Source organism: Zingiber officinale, chromosome 11B (genome assembly GCF_018446385.1).
Source record: "Zingiber officinale cultivar Zhangliang chromosome 11B, Zo_v1.1, whole genome shotgun sequence".
Classification (NCBI taxonomy): Eukaryota; Viridiplantae; Streptophyta; class Magnoliopsida; order Zingiberales; family Zingiberaceae; genus Zingiber; species Zingiber officinale.
This window is the reverse complement of record NC_056007.1, coordinates 84,808,880-84,826,154: the sequence shown is the minus strand read 5'-3', so window position 1 is coordinate 84,826,154 and position 17,275 is coordinate 84,808,880.

The window sequence follows — 17,275 nt, the reverse complement described above, 5'->3', positions numbered from 1 at the left end:
TTTTAAATGAGGCCACACAGAACCACCTAGCATTCGTGAAAGTTCATTGACAGAAAAGATGGCTGATTAGGTGATAAAGATAACCCTAAAAAAGTGGATCAAAGTAGTAAATACTGGTTGATATGGAGGTCAAAATTAAATGGTCAAAGTAATAAAGTCGGATGGACCTCAAGAGTGCAAACCAGGTAGTGTTGGTCGAGCGGGATCACAGCGTTGATTGGATGTAAATGACCGACAAAACCTTCCAATCGGCTGTCCTTCGTAACTTGCAGATGAGGTTGAGAGTCAAATACTAAGTTATTCGACTAACCATCTTGGCTGATCAGATTGTTTGGGCTGATCGAATACAGTGTGCCTCTAGAATAGGTCAATAATTGTATTCTATACGACTGAGCTGGTGATATACCGACCGAGTGGCCATTGGTCGGCCTATAACATAACTTAAATACCTGTCATACCGTACCCTTTTGGAAGTTTGTGCCAGAAAGGACAAAGAATATTCTACCGATAAATCATCCTTTAAAAGCTTCTAGTCTGTTAACTCACAGCGATTTACCGGTTCACTTGGGCAAAGATGTTAGAGGCACTTTATGACCTATCTTTTTCTTAGGAAAGCTTTGAGAAACATGTACATGCTTTGAGATGCATGCACAACACAACAGTGATACTATAAAAGGGGTCTCCATCTACAGGCGGAGGTATGCGATACTTCTTACTTGCACACGCCATTTGCTACAGTTCATTGCTTTCATCTCCAAAATCGCACACTGGTTTAAGTGTCGGAGGGCCAACGTCGTGAATCCCTTCCTTGGCCCGGCACTAATGCTCCTTGTGTTGCAGGATAGTGCGGAGTCTTCGTCGAGTCAACAACAGAGCCACATCCCGGCTCACTGCCTTCACCGATTTCGAACAGAATCATATTTGGCGCCGTCTATGGGAACTTCACCTACATCCAAGATGTGAAGATGGAGGGCGCTAGATAACTCATCACAGTGACATTAAACCTAGAAGAGTTAGAGATATTGATAAACGCGCGAGCTACGAAAATGGTGCAACAGCAATAGGAGATAACAGCTGAGTGCCGAACACTGAATGACTTGACCATGTTTGCCACCGGCCAGCATGCTGAACATGGGACCCAAGTGGAGGGTTACGATGGGCACTAGTCGAACCACCAGCCGACAAGTGCTTTCCACCAAGCACCCATTTTGTCGACCAATTTGCCACCAGTGCCCAATGCGTTGATCTCATACCATAGAGCATTATTCAGAATGCCTTCAGAAGAGCACGACCGAGCGGAGAGGACACAAGGATCGCCCTCCGAGAACGCACCCACCCGGGATGCTTATAAGGGCAAAGCACCTCAAATAGATAACTCCCCCGAGTGGATAACTCTACAGTTTTCCCAAGAAATCTTGCATGACCAATTGTCACTCGCTTTCGAACGTTATCAATTGAGGAGTATGGAGGATCGACTGATCCAGAGGATCATTTACTTAAGTTTAACAATATGGTCACACTCCATTAGTACACTGACGAAGTCAAATGCTAAGTGTTTCTCATTACATTGTCCGACTTAGTGCAAAGATGGTTCAAACGACTGCTGCCATGCCCCGAGGGTATACTTGTCTATTAAACTGGACGGTACACCCTAGTGACAATATAAGAATTATGATATCGAACCAATTCAAGTCAACACAAAAAATATTGATGTAATATAATAACACCAAGTCACAATAATACGTGTATGTATGCATATACATGCGAAGACACTCAAAAATCCAGAACAAAAAGAAACTATAACCATAAGCAATGGAAGCAATAAAACGAAGTAACTCAACATAAATCCAACTCGAGCAGGACTGACAGCCAAGACCTATGAGCGACACAACACCTCCTCTATCTGCTAACCTGAAAGTCAAAGGAAAAGCAAAGGATAGTGAGTACAACAACTCAGTGGGTAGAAGAAGATAGTACATGAATAACATACTGTCAGGAGATCAAAGGATGCAGTCTCAGGTAAAGTACTTACTAACCAATGTAGAGGTCACAAGATGATTACCAGCTAACCAAAAGTATAATCAATAACATAGCACTTCACTAACCTGCTCAGTCGAGTATGACTAACAAATCGAGAGTATATACAATACAATCAAACCTGCATGAACAAATATATGACCAACATAGAGCAAGTATATAACAAACACTGACTGTGGGAGAACACTCTACCATAGATGGTCCCGTGAGCAGTTAGGATAAATGACTACTCTCTGTCCGCGGGAGAACGCTCTACCATGGATGGTCTCGTGGGCGGATAGGGTAAATAATTAGTCACTGTCTGTAAGAGAACGTTCTATCACGGATGGTCCCGTGGGCAGACAGAGTATATACCAATGGTCACTAATAACTCTCTCAACCACACATAGAAGACAAGATATACCAACGGTTGCTGACGACTCTCTTAACCATGAATTGGAGGCAATGGTTGACAGGATATACTAATGGTTGCTGACGACTCTCTCAACCACACATAGAAGACAGGATATACCAACGGTTACTGTCGACTCTCTCAATCACACATAAAAGACAGGATATACCAATGGTTGCTGACGACTCTCTTAACCATGAATGGGAGACAATGGTCGACAGGATATACCAACGATTGCTGACGACTTTCTCAAACATGAATGGGAGAAAATGGTCGACAGGATATACCAACGGTTGTTAACGACTCTCTCAACCATGAATGAGAGACAATGGTCGACGGGATATACCAACAATTATTGACAACTCTCTCAACCATGAATGAAAGACAATGGTCGACAGGATATACCAACGGTTGTTGACGACTCCTCAACCATGAATGAGAGACAATGATCGACAGGATATAACAACTAAAGGTTCGAAATATTATATCATAGTATGATTCTACTAATGTATAGGCATGAGCATATATAACAAGTAAGGGTCTACTAAGATACTTAGTACCCTATATTACGATATAATCCTACTAGTATATAGGCAGAAAATAGACAATCACGTCCCCAAGTTACTAGTCTCCTAGCATTAATATCTCGACTAATTCTATAAAATCATCACAGATATAATAGACAACGGGATCAAGATCAAGTAATCCTAGGAGTTGATTCAAGAAGAAAGCCTAGTGGAATACATTACCCTTCTGCTAGGGAATGATTTCCATCAAGCATAGGTCAGTGTAACCTCACTAACATATATGCCCTTGCATACAACTATACTACCTATAAGATCAATGACCTATAAGTACGAACCTAAGTATATAGCTTTACTATAACATAATTTCATGAACATAAGTTATAAGCCCAACTAACAGCAAGGGTCTATAAGGATACTCTATATCCTACACTACGGTATGAAATAACAAACAAAAGTTTAGCAAGATGCTCAATATTCTATACTACAGTATGATCATCCTAACCATAAATGCAAACTCAAATCATCTACCAAGGGGTCTAGTAGAATATACAACATCATATACTATGGTAAGATAATGTCATGCATATCTATAAACACCATCATGAATATCAAATATAACTGCATAGCTATCAATCATAAATCAAAACATATAAGGACAAACAATAAGGTATCAAATTTAGGAGTGATATAGGGTAGACTTAAGGTAAGCGAGTGACTATGACTTCATCAAAACATGGCAGTAAATAATCATGCACTATAATCAAAGTTATCAAGAAGATAAGCAAGATCTACCCACCTCAAATGTAGAATATACCTTGATGTCCTCAAATCAAAGAGTATGTCTTTAGCTCGAATCTCACACTATTCATCATTTCCATTTCTTCTTCGACGATGATGTATAGGGCGATAGTCTACGGCTCGTGGCAGCAGCAGCCTCCAGCGATGACGTTCTCCGATGAGGAGCTAAGCTTGTAGGTGGCGAATAGCATGGCACCATGCGACTGCTCAGACTTCACGACGTTCGGTGGTGGCGACTGGGGAGAGGAATGAGTCGTTGGCGTTGGCTGCTCGCTTAGACAAAGGGCTATGTCAGTGGTCGACATGACGTGTGGAGGTGGTTAGCAACATCAGCGATCGTGAAGCGACACACGCGGTAGCTACGCGAAGATGCAACTGTTGGGACATGCGAGCACAAGCTTCGCTCGCGCGAGGCGGTGGCAAAGAGCGCAAGTGGACAGAGGAGAGGAGTCGGCTGGTGTTGATTGCTTGTTAGGATAGCTCGCCCTCGGTGATGGCCAGGCATGCAAGAGCAGTGCCCGTCGAGAGTGCGGCGCTGTGTGGGATAGCGCAACTGCTCTCGGCTCTCGGCAACAACAAGCACTGCTGGAGGAGAGGTTTGCGGCACTGGCGGTCGGGCACTTGCTACGACACCAGTGGCGGCGTCACAAGGGCGTGTGTAGACTTTGGGATGGTGTCCATTTCGATAGACCCGACATCAACGGTGGAACTCGGGCGTGGAGAGGCTAGCCGGCCATTGCGTCAGCGATGAAGCACGGGGAAGGAGAGTTGGCGTGACGGCTGCTCGATAGGTTGGATTAGGTTGGGACGTCTTCCGTACACCCGATGCACCGATGATGCTGGCAGATGCAGTGCGCAGGCCGCGCCGTGCACATGTTCATGTGCGACGAGGAAGAGGGGAGTCGACCTGACTTTTAAGGTTAGGGAGAAAAACAAAAATAATTTTGGAAAATCAACATTTCCACACATAAATAGGATAGCTAAAACAGACTTTTCTTTTACCTGTTTATCCCAATAAAACATAAAAGGAATTCTTTAAAATCTAGAAAATTTAATAAATTTATATCAACTTAATCTTTGATAAATTATTCCAATTAAGTTAAATTTTAATTATTTACATCTTTATCTATATTTTTTGTATATTACAATCGCAGACTGAATCCATCCGTAGTTTTAAGGATTTCTGAACGACCTTCCTTCAATAGTCGTCGATATCAGAAGACGACTATAATTTTGTTCTCCCTTAAGCAAGAACCAAGGAGACATTGTTAGGACCAAAAGTAGCTAGAGGGGGGGTGAATAGCTCGTCGCGTGCTCGTTGCTCGGTGTTGCTTGTTTCTTCAAGAATGCGCAGCGGAAAATACATAAACAAACACAAACACGCTAACACTAGGAGTTTACTTGGTATCCACCTCCAATGGAGATGACTAATCCAAGGATCCACACCACGCACGCACCCTCCACTATGAAAACACTCCTTTTCGGTAACTACCGAGGGCGGAGAAGCCCTACAAGACTCTCAGTACAAGAAGAAGAAAGGGTAGTAAAGAATAAGCAAAAGCTTACAAGAAATGCAGTAAAAACCCTAGCTTCTTCTTCTTCTCGTTGCAACTCGCCTCTTGACTTGGATGAACCTCCAAGAACCTTCAAGAACTGGCAGTGAGGAGCTTAGAGAGTGCTGGGGAGGAGCTGTGTTGAATCTGGAATGAATCGGTGAAGAAATCGCACGCCAACAGCTATAAACGACGCCAACGGTCGAATCTCAATCGATTGGATTGCTCCCAATCGATTGGGGAGGCTTTGGATCGATCCACGGATCGATCCAGAGCGCCTCTGTGCTCTGGAAAAACTTCTGGATCGATCCACGGATCGATCCAGCACTTATCGCGCGAAGCAGCAGCGTCTCAATCGATCCACTGATCGATTGGGACCTCTGGATCGATCCACGGATCGATCCAGAGAGGTTCTGTTCGTGGGGACTCACCGGATCGATTCACGGATCGATCCAGATCTTCTGGATCGATCCACTGATCGATCCAAACCTGCTGGATCAATCCACGGATCAATCCAAACCTGCTGGATCAATCCACGGATCAATCCAAACCTTGGTTTTTGCCCAAAACCAAGCCCAAAGCCCCCTAAACCAACATCTAGTCAACCATGACTTGTTGGTACATAAGACCTAGCATCCGGTCACCCTTGGCCAGCTAGGACTCTCTCACCAAGTGTCTGGTCAATCCCTTTGACCCACTTGGACTTTTCTCTTCTCAAAGTATCCGGTCACTCCCTAAGACCTACTTGGACTTTTCTCTTCGTGCCAAGTATCCGGTCAATCCCTTTGACCTACTTGGACTCTCACCAGATGTCTGGTCAACCTTGACCCTTCTGGATTTCTCTTGCCTGGCTTCACTCACCAGGACTTTCCCAATTTGCCTAGCTTCACTCACTAGGTCTTTCACCTGGCTTCACTCACCAGGATTTTTCTCCTGCCTAGCTTCACTCACTAGGACTTCCCAATTGCCTAGCTTCACTCACTAGGTCTTTCACCTGGCTTCACTCACCAGGATTTTCCTCCTGCCTAACATCCCAGTTAGGACTTCCCAGTCAAGTATCCGGTCATCCTTGACCTACTTGACTCTTCTTCAATCAATATCTTATTGTCAAACATCTAAACCCAAACCAAGACTCAGCTTGGTCAACCAGGTCAACCTTGACCTGAGGGATGTTGCACCAACAATCTCCCCCTTTTTGATGTTTGACAATACCACAATAACACTTACAATGCCACATGTAAGTTAGGCTAATCCCATAGCCTCATTCTTCATGCCACTAGGTAATGAAAGCATAAGTTAAGCTTTTCATTCTCCCCCTAAGAGGGAAAACTCCCTCTTAGATAATGAAAGCCTAACTTACTCCCTTTCACACGTCCTTTCATTCTCCCCCTATTGGCACACATCAACCTATGCCCCCTCTTTGGGCACACTTCAACAAATTCATTTGTTGAAAACTCTCCCCCTGAAGAGTTGCTCATCATTGGTTACAACTTCACTCGTTGAACCAACATGATAATGAAGGTCCCATACCCTTCATTTATCCTTAACTTCTTCCTCAATGTAGACAAATACCCAACCTTGAGCATTTTCTAACATCTTGAGTTCCCACTTGAAATAATGAGGATATCCACTCCCCATTTCAAGTTCAAAAGCTCGTCCATGAGCATTTTCTTTAAAGAAGGTTAACCACCTTCCAAGGTTCATGAAAAATAATTTTCATGCCTTTAAAGAGTCCCTCCCCCTAAAGACATGGTGGTAACTTCTGTCATTGCACCAACAATGACTTGGAATCCCTAAACCTTTAGGAAACCCAGATTTAGAAGTTTTGAGGTTCAAATGTTCAAAATTTGAAACAAACCTCAACCTAAACTTCAATGAAGTCTTCCTTAACCATTCCATCCTTGTTTTCAACACGAAAACACCCTTTTTATGTATACAAATGTATTTTAAGGGTTTGGAATGGTTACATAGACTAACCATGGTTCAAAGATGCTGAAGTCAGGCCTTCCCAGCCAAAATCAGCAACTTGGATCGATTGGAGTTGGGATTCAATCGATTGAACCAACCGAATCGATCCACTGATCGATTCAGTATGTGTGGATCGATCCACTGATCGATCCAGCGAGCTTCTGCTCGCGAGATTTACCTTCTGAATCGATCCACGGATCGATTCAGGAACTCCAATCGATCCATGGATCGATCGGAGTTCTGATAGTTGCTGAAATTCCATTTCAGTCAACTTCAGAAACCCCTAGAAAATTCTACAAAAATTCAAAAATCATGAAATTTCGTGTAGACATTATTTAGGGCATACTTAATCATGGAAAAATAGCTTTCTATGAAAATACTTTATATTTTCAAAGATTGACACAAACTTGAAAAATTGCAAAAACTTTAGCGTTTTCTTCAAGTTTGTGTCTAACTATTCATTGGTGATTACTATCAAAAGATAGCCTTCACCAAAGTTTTCCAAAAACATTTTAAAAACATTTTCAAAACCAATATCCCATCATGTTCCTTGGGCATAATGCACATGACTTGTACATTAGCTTTCCCAATGATGGGAAAACACATAACTATGTGTTTTGATGAACTTAAAACTCAAAAGAATGCACTAAATCAACATCTTGAGTTTTGTTCATCATCCTAACATCTCACTTGTATCTAATGTGCACTGAAACACATACAAGTCATCTTATAGGTCTTTGTGAGATGTAAGATTTTGGTTTTGCCCTATTCTAGGGATCATGCATATCTATCTAGGCATTTTGAGAGGTAGACATCCACAAAGGATGTTACTTGTTGATTTACTTGTTAAACAAATGTCACTTGTTTATTCCACTTGTTGTAAACAAATACCACTTGTTTAACTAATGCCATATGTCCTTATTTTTTAAGGAAATAAACATAATGCATGATAATGTTATAGCATACATCAAAATAAAATAGCTTTCAAAAGAAAGATTCCTATAACTACATGATGTATGTATGGCATGACATGGTATTTTTGTATTTTTCATGATAAGTCATGAATGCAAAATACAAATAAGATAAAATATGATGTCATGGCATATTATGAGCAAACAATCATGGCAAGGTTTAGCATAAATAAAATATACCTAGATTACCTATCTAAGTATCGTTAATCTTAGCTAATCCTAAAATTTAAACCCTAGATTGCCCAAAGTGCTTCAAGAGAGTGCCAAAACCTAAATGGGCATTTCTAATTCTCTTGATTAATTTATGCCAATTGAAATTAAGCTTATCCTCAAATGTTGGCATATTCCATTTTTCCTCAAGAGTAATCACATAAATCAAGGCCCGGAGTGCCTTAAAATTTATAAGAGAATACCAAAATCCCAACTTGGGATTTCTCTAGGTTTTCCCAATTTATGCCTTTTTAAGATAAAATCAATTTTCCACCATTAGGCACATTTTACTCTTTCAAGGAGTAAATAATAATTCCATTTCATTTTCAAAGATTAACAAAAACCTTGAAAATGCTCATTGAGTATCAATTTCCTCAAAGTTGGGTTAACTACCCTTCTAATCAGAGTTGACACTCTCTAACCCATCTATGGGGTAGAGAAGATGCTCCTAGGAACCCAACACCTATTGGTGCTCCTTGGATGTTCTAGGTACTCACTAGGGATAACTTCCCTAGATACCTTCCTAGTAACCTTGTTGAGCTTCTTAGAAGCCTTGGTCACATTTTCTAGGTCAACTCTAGGGATAGCCTCTCTTGTGACCTTGTTAGTGAATTTCTTAGACTTCTTAGAAGTCTTAGTCACTTTGGTTGCAAAGATACTTCTAGGGATATCTTCCCTTGTATCTTGGACTTGACCTCTAGACTTAGGGTTTGTTCCATAGCTATATGGAACCCTATGATAACTAGGCACATCCTTTTTAGCTTTGGGTTTGTATCCCAAACCTCTATGACCATTGGATGACCTTTGTGCTCCTAGACCTAGGCTATGCTCATTTTGGCCTAATAAGATATTTTCCATCCTTCTTAGGGTCTTTTCCATTTTATCAAGTCTTGACCTCAAGACTTGATTTTCCATCACTAAGTCCTTAGGTTTTGGTTTTCCATTAAGTCCATGAGCATTTTTGTTTCTAGGCTTGTAGCTACAATCCTTAGAGTTCTTGCCTAGACTTTTACCTACATTCCTAGCCTTAGGTGTAGTAGTTTTGGCATGTAGGGCCACATGCTTTTCCTTAAAGCCCTCATGCTTCCTATTCTTATGGTAAATCGCATTAAAATGATAAAAATTAGAACTATCATGCTTTTTACCATAATGTAAAGGAGTAGACTCAATAAATGTTACCTTCTTCTTTACCTTGGAGGCTCCCCCTTGACTAATGCCTCCTTGAGCCTTGACCATCTTCTTCCCCTTGAGACATTGACTCCGGTAATGCCCCTTTTGATTGCAAGAGAAGCATATGATATGCTCCTTGCTCTTCTTTGTTCCGGGAATGGTCTCCTCGGGCTTCTCCTTGCCCTTTTGCGTCACTTGACCCTTCTTCTTGGCCAAGTTGGGACACTTGCTCTTGTAGTGCCCACTTTCCCTACACTCAAAACATATTATATGATTTTTATTTTTAATTGAAACATTTATACCTTCTTGTGTAGGGATGACACTTGCTCCTCCATTTGCTATTTCTTGAATTTCGGAGGTGGCACCATCTTCTTCTTCTTCACTTGACCCGGATGTAGAAGCTTCTCCTTCTTCTTGATCCGGCGTCACCAAGGATTGCTCCCCCTCAATCCTAGAGGTGGAGGCTTCATCATCTTGAACATGAAACAAGGAGTATGCTCCCTCCTTGTTCCCTTCGTTGCATTCCCTTGAGGATGAAGCTTCTTGGATTTCCTCTTCTTCGGAGGTTGAGCATCTCTCAACCTCGGAGTCCTCCTCTTGGTCTTGCTCCAAAGAGTCACCCTCTCTGGATTCTTCATGATCTTGTACAGTGGAGGGGATCTCTTCATGAAGCTTGGCCAATTTGCTCCATAGCTCCTTTGCATCTTCAAACTCTCCAATTTTGCAAAGGATGGTGCTTGGCAATAAATTGACCAAAAGCTTGGTCACTTTGTCATTTGCCTCGCACCTTTGGACTTGCTCCGGGCTCCATTTGCTTTTCTTTAGAACTTTGCCCTTTGAATTTCTTGGAGCCTTGAAGCCTTCCATTAGAGCAAACCATTGCTCTATCTCCATCATAAGAAAATTTTCGATTCTTGATTTCCAAGAATCGAAACTCGTAGAAGTGTATGGTGGAGCCACCCTTGTGTCAAATCCAAGCCCATCTTGGAATTGCATCTTGAAGTTGAGCTTGATAAAGTCTTGAACTTGAAGAATTTGCTCCAACTTCTTTACCCTCTAGCTTTTCTTGATATGCTTGACCCTTCCGGCGATGATTCCGGTGAAGAGCGGCCTCGCTCTGATACCACTTGTTAGGACCAAAAGTAGCTAGAGGGGGGGGTGAATAGCTCGTCGCGTGCTCGTTGCTCGGTGTTGCTTGTTTCTTCAAGAATGCGCAGCGGAAAATACATAAACAAACACAAACACGCTAACACTAGGAGTTTACTTGGTATCCACCTCCAATGGAGATGACTAATCCAAGGATCCACACCACGCACGCACCCTCCACTATGAAAACACTCCTTTTCGGTAACTACCGAGGGCGGAGAAGCCCTACAAGACTCTCAGTACAAGAAGAAGAAAGGGTAGTAAAGAATAAGCAAAAGCTTACAAGAAATGCAGTAAAAACCCTAGCTTCTTCTTCTTCTCGTTGCAACTCGCCTCTTGACTTGGATGAACCTCCAAGAACCTTCAAGAACTGGCGGTGAGGAGCTTAGAGAGTGCTGGGGAGGAGCTGTGTTGAATCTGGAATGAATCGGTGAAGTTCTGCTGAAGAAATCGCACGCCAATGACTATAACCACGCCAACGGTCGAATCTCAATCGATTGGATTGCTCCCAATCGATTGGGAGGCTTTGGATCGATCCACGGATCGATCCGGCGCCTATCGCTGGAAAAACTTCGGATCGATCCACGGATCGATCCGGCGCTAGCATCGGCGTCTCAATCGATCCACGATCGATTGGGACCTCTGATCGATCCACGGATCGATCCGGAGAGGTTCGTGGGGACTCACCGGATCGATTCACGGATCGATCCAGATCTTCTGGATCGATCCAGCGATCGATCCAACCTCTGGATCGATCCACGGATCAATCCAAACCTGCTGGATCAATCCACGGATCAATCCAAACCTTGGTTTTTGCCCAAAACCAAGCCCAAAGCCCCCTAAACCAACATCTAGTCAACCATGACTTGTTGGTACATAAGACCTAGCATCCGGTCACCCTTGGCCAGCTAGGACTCTCTCACCAAGTGTCTGGTCAATTCCTTTGACCCACTTGGACTTTTCTCTTCTTGCCAAGTATCCGGTCACTCCCTAAGACCTACTTGGACTTTTCTTCCTCGTGCAAAGTATCCGGTCAATCCCTTTGACCTACTTGGACTCTCACCAGATGTCTGGTCAACCTTGACCCATCTGGATTTCTCTTGCCTGGCTTCACTCACCAGGACTTTCCCAATTGCCTAGATTCACTCACTAGGTCTTTCACCTGGCTTCACTCACCAGGATTTTTCTCCTGCCTAGCTTCACTCACTAGGACTTCCCAATTGCCTAGCTTCACTCACTAGGTCTTTCACCTGGCTTCACTCACCAGGATTTTCCTCCTGCCTAACATCCCAGTTAGGACTTCCCAGTCAAGTATCCGGTCATCCTTGACCTACTTGACTCTTCTTCAAACAATATCTTATTGTCAAACATCTAAACCCAAACCAAGACTCAGCTTGGTCAACCAAGTCAACCTTGACCTGAGGGATGTTGCACCAACAGACATTACAAGCATTCATCAAGAGATTCAACCAAGTGGTCATGGACGTCCCGTCAGTCACTCAAGAAATTCTGATAAGTGCATTTTCACAAGGACTTACAAATAATGATTTCTTTTGATCCCTCATCAGGAAGCCTCTAAGAGACTTTGATCATCTACTCAGACGGGCTACCAAATATATCAACTTGAAAAAAGTCCAGTCAACTCAGAAGAAAGAAATAATCCTTAAGCATGTTGCTATTTACAACGCCGATTGACCAACAACAATGTGCACCCAAAAGGATCCCGACCGGGTGCTCAACAGCAACATTAGGAGTCTCGACCACATGCAGTCCAGCATGTGAAAGTTGAACAGATGAGATCCATCAAGCCTCGACCATGGACCCCGATGTTTTACTCCTACCATCGCTCGGCGACTCACAACATCAAGGACTGCTACCACTTAAGTCCTATGCCTCGCCGACCGACCCCTTAAGGATATCGTCGACGATTTCCCTCTCCAACCATTAACATCACCGCTGACCGAGAGCCCAAGATCAAGACAACACCCCGGCTGAGCGGAACCAGCAACAACCCCAACAGAGAGACAACTAAAGGTCCACAAGGGCGTTAGCCGAATGGCCAATGCGCCGGTCAAATCGCAATGAAGAAAATCAGGGTAACGCAACTCGTGGCAATATCAGCATGATAGTAGGTGGCTCGACCAATGATGACTCCAACCGCGCTAGGAAATCACATGCATAGAGGTTGAAGATCCATGTAGTTAGGTGCAGCGCAAAAAAGGCTCAAGGACCATAAAATTGTTTCGGTCCTCGAGATTTGGAGGAAGTTAAAATCCCTCATGATGACGCCTTAATCATTAAAGTGGTAATCACTAACTATAATATCCACCGGACTTTTGTTAACACAAGCAACTTGGTCAACATCATATTCAAGAAGGCGTTCGACCAGTTGCAAATAGAAAAAAGTAAGCACCAACCCACGACAACTCCATTGTACGGTTTCATTGGCAATGAGGTTCTGCCGATCGGCCAAGTTCTCACCGCACAAATTTCATCGTGGTGGGCACCCCCTCGGCGTACAACATGATACTTGGCCGACTGGGGCTGAATGAGTTCCAAGTCGTTGTATTTACACTTTTTTCAAAAGATCAAGTTTCCTGTTGACAACTCAGTGGGTGAGGTTAAAGATGATCAGCTAGTGACACGCAGATGCTACGTGGAGGTTGTAAGAGTCGAGTCTCGAGTCATCTAGAAGGCACAACGACTTGAGGTCAACACAATTCGGGAGGCTCCCCCAACTCTAGTTTATGAAGAAAAAAGAAGTACAGATTCATTCCAGCTAACCGGAGGTCACCACATTCATCGCGGCCGATCTGAGCCCTGAGAAGGAGTCTGAACTGGTTGACTGCTTCAAGTAGAATCACGATGTATTTGCATGGATGACCCACGAGCTCTCAGGCATCTCCCCAACAATAATACAACATGAGTTGCACGCCCGACTAAACACTCGGTCGATCAAGCAGAAGAAAAGGGATTTTGGGGCGGAGCAATCAAATTATCCAAGCTGAGGTGGAAAAGCTGCTTGAGGCTGGACATATCTGGGAAGTGCAATTCCTGAGCTGGCTTGCCAACGTTGTATTGGTATCCAAACCAAGGAGCAATTGGTGGGTTTGCATCGATTTTATAGATCTAAATATGACATGCCCGAAAGACTACTACCCTTTACAGCGCATCGATCAAGTGGTGGACTCTACTACTAGTTGTGAGTTGATAGGCATGATGGATGCATATCAAGGATACCATCAAGTTCCGCTTATCAAGGAGGACAAAGAGAAAGTCAGCTTCATCACAGTCGACGGGACTTACTGCTACAACATCATGTCATTCGGACTAAAAAAATGCAGGGGCGACATATTAGAGACTCATGAACAAGGTGTTCCAGCAGCAGGTCGACCAGAATATGGAGGTATATATTGATGACAAGCTAACAAAATCCCTCCGGGCTGCTAATCTTTGTGTAAATATCAAGGAGACGTGCTAAACCTTGAGAAAATATGGAGTTAAGCTGAACCCTGACAAATGCTTATTTGGGGCCAAGAGCGGACGTTTCCTCGGTTACATCGTAACCGAGTGGGGAATTGAAACAAACCCTAGTAAGGTGAAAGCACTCCAAGATATGCTCCCTCCACACAAGCTGGAGGAAGTTCAGCGTCTGACCAGACAAATTACAGTCTTGATAACCAGACAAATTACAGGCTTATCAAGATTCATCTCCAAGTCGTCCAATCGGAGCCTGCCATTCTTCAAGATTCTTTGTCGAGCCACCAAATTCCAATAAGGCGTCGAATGTCACAAGGCACCGAAGGGGCTCAAAATTTATTTATCTTCTTTACCTGTACTTGCAAAGTCCACCACCAGTAAGCCACTCTAGATCTACTTGTCTTCCACAGAGTGGGTTGTCGGGTCGGTGTTGGTGCGACAGGACGACAATGCAAGCCAGAGGAAACTTGGAGGATCTACGTAGATGGATCGACCACTCGACAAGGTAGTAGAGTGGGGATACTCTTGATATCACCACGCGAAGATAGAGTGCAGCTGTTCGTCCAGCTAGACTATTGGGCCAACAATAATGATGTTGAGGTGTTGATCGTCGATTTGCAGGCATCTAAACATGTGGGAGTCACCCGGGTCTTTATCTATTTTGATTCATAGCTGGCGACCCACCAACTCTCAAGCAACTTCAAAATAAATAACGCGAGGATAAAATTATATACCGAGACATTCGACAGGTTAAAGGCAAGATTCCAAGAGGTAACATTACAAAAGATCCCTACGACGGACAACCAATATACGAACGAGCTGGTCAAGCTAGCAAGCTCTTTAAGCCTAGTGGCGTTGAATAGGCCGATCGAGCAAGTATTGTTTATAGCTCATATCGAGAGAGCCGCAAAAATAGAAGTGTAAAATGATTGGAGGACATCCGTGATAGAGTTCCTCCGATCAATAAACACACCAGCAGATCGGGAGCAAGCCCAGTTGATAAAGAAGAGAGCTAGTCGAGTCATGTTTATAGGGGATCATTTATACAAAAGAGTCTTTCAAGGTCATTACTTAAATGCATTAGATCGAAAGACGTCCAATATATTTTGTAATAAGTACACCAAGGCTCTTGTGACAATCATCAGATGGTCGTTCACTGGTCCAAAAAATCTTATTAGCTGGATATTTTTGGTCTACCCTGCAAGTAGATGTAGCTCAGACAGTAGTCACTTGCTTATCATGTCAAAGACACCAAAACATACAGCACCGACCTATTGAAAAGTTGAAGATATCAATTGTCTCTTGCCCATTCAACCAGTGGGGCATGGATATTATTGGACCTTTTCCCATGGCGAGTGGTCAGAGAAAATTTCTCCTCGTAGCCTTGGATTACTTCTATAAGTGGGTGGAAGCCGAGCCACTTGCTAAGATAACTAAGCAAATTGTTAACAAATTCTTATGACAAAATATTGTGTGTTGGTTTGGCGTTCCTCACAAGCTCGTTACTGACAACGAAAGACAATTTCAAGAACGGAAACCTAAAGAATAGTGTGCCAGCTATGATATTCTGCAAGCCTTCACTTAAGTAGTCTATCCTCGAAGCAATAGTCAGGCGGAGGTCACTAACATAGAAATTATCAAAAGACTTAGAATCCAACTTGATCACCTTAGAGGAAGTTGGGTCGACGAACTGCTGAGCGTGCTATGGGCGTACCGCACCACACCCCGAGAAGTCACTGACATAACCCCATTCTACTTGGTGTATGGAGGAGAACCAGTAGTGCCGGTGTAAATAAGGGCGGAGTCCGATCGAAGATAGATATACAATGAAGAAAACTTCAAGCGGTGCCTTATGGAGCTAGACTTAATAGAAGAAATCAGAGATAAAGCAGCAGCTCGACTGATTGCATACCGGCAGAGGGCGAAGTAAAATTACAACAGAAGGATTATTCTAAGATCTTTCCAGATCAACAACTTAGTGTGGAAGAGAATCAAATCGGTCGGCGACATTAGCAAGTAGAGGCTCCATGGACGTATAAGTAGTGGGACTTCCAACCCTTGTTGGAGGAGGGCATTTTATTGAAGTACATGACACCGACCCCGCGACCCGGGCTTGGAAGAGGAAGACGCCCAGTTCGGACTTCTTTGGGTAATTAAAATAATAGAAAATACAAGAATTAAGAGGAATCCTATACATACAGAACAGTATTACTACTCCCTACAACTAAAGGAGTTAGACACTGGTTGCTACAACAGAACATGGAACTATCTCTAAACTTCAGCGAAGAAAGGATGAATTGGGAAACGGAAGCCAGCATAAAACTGATCCTTGAAAAAAGTTAGAAACCCTTTAGGAGGGGTGTGGAGGCGATCGTAGGAAGACGAGATGGCAAGCTTGTGGTTAGGAGGGATATAGTAGGACATGGTCATCTAATCCACTTTGTCGCCATTAAAATCCGACGAAGTGGAGGTGTACCATATTCTAGGGATAGTCGGAGGGGGAGAATGAGAATGGGCCATAGGGAGAAGCATGAAGATCAAAGATTGAAAGTGAAAAGGAGAAGAAACTTACTGGACAAGAATCGCCGACGACGAGAACATAGAGCAAAGAAGCAGACGAAGACAAAGGCAAGGAAGAGAGTGATCCTATGCCGATGAGAGCAGAGGGTTTAAAAACCCTGCCGCTGATTATTCAGAGTTGTCCGATCAAGGATTTAAAAAATAATATTTGATCTGGGCCATCCCAATTTAAAAGGCAGCTGTCGCATCGAATCTTAACAGTTGGCTGTCACATCAGACATTCAGCGGCACAAAAGTGTGACACGATGAATCAATCACAGGTGGCATTAATGAGGATTGGAAATGATCAGTAGGCCCGTGATTAAAAAGCATGCTTGACATGCTTTGCATTAATGACAAAGGATTTGAGCTATTTCTAAAAATCAGGATGGCGTCAGTAGTAACTAAAAGACACTATGAGTATGGGAGACCACTTGGGAAAGATATCAGAAAAGGGAGAACAAA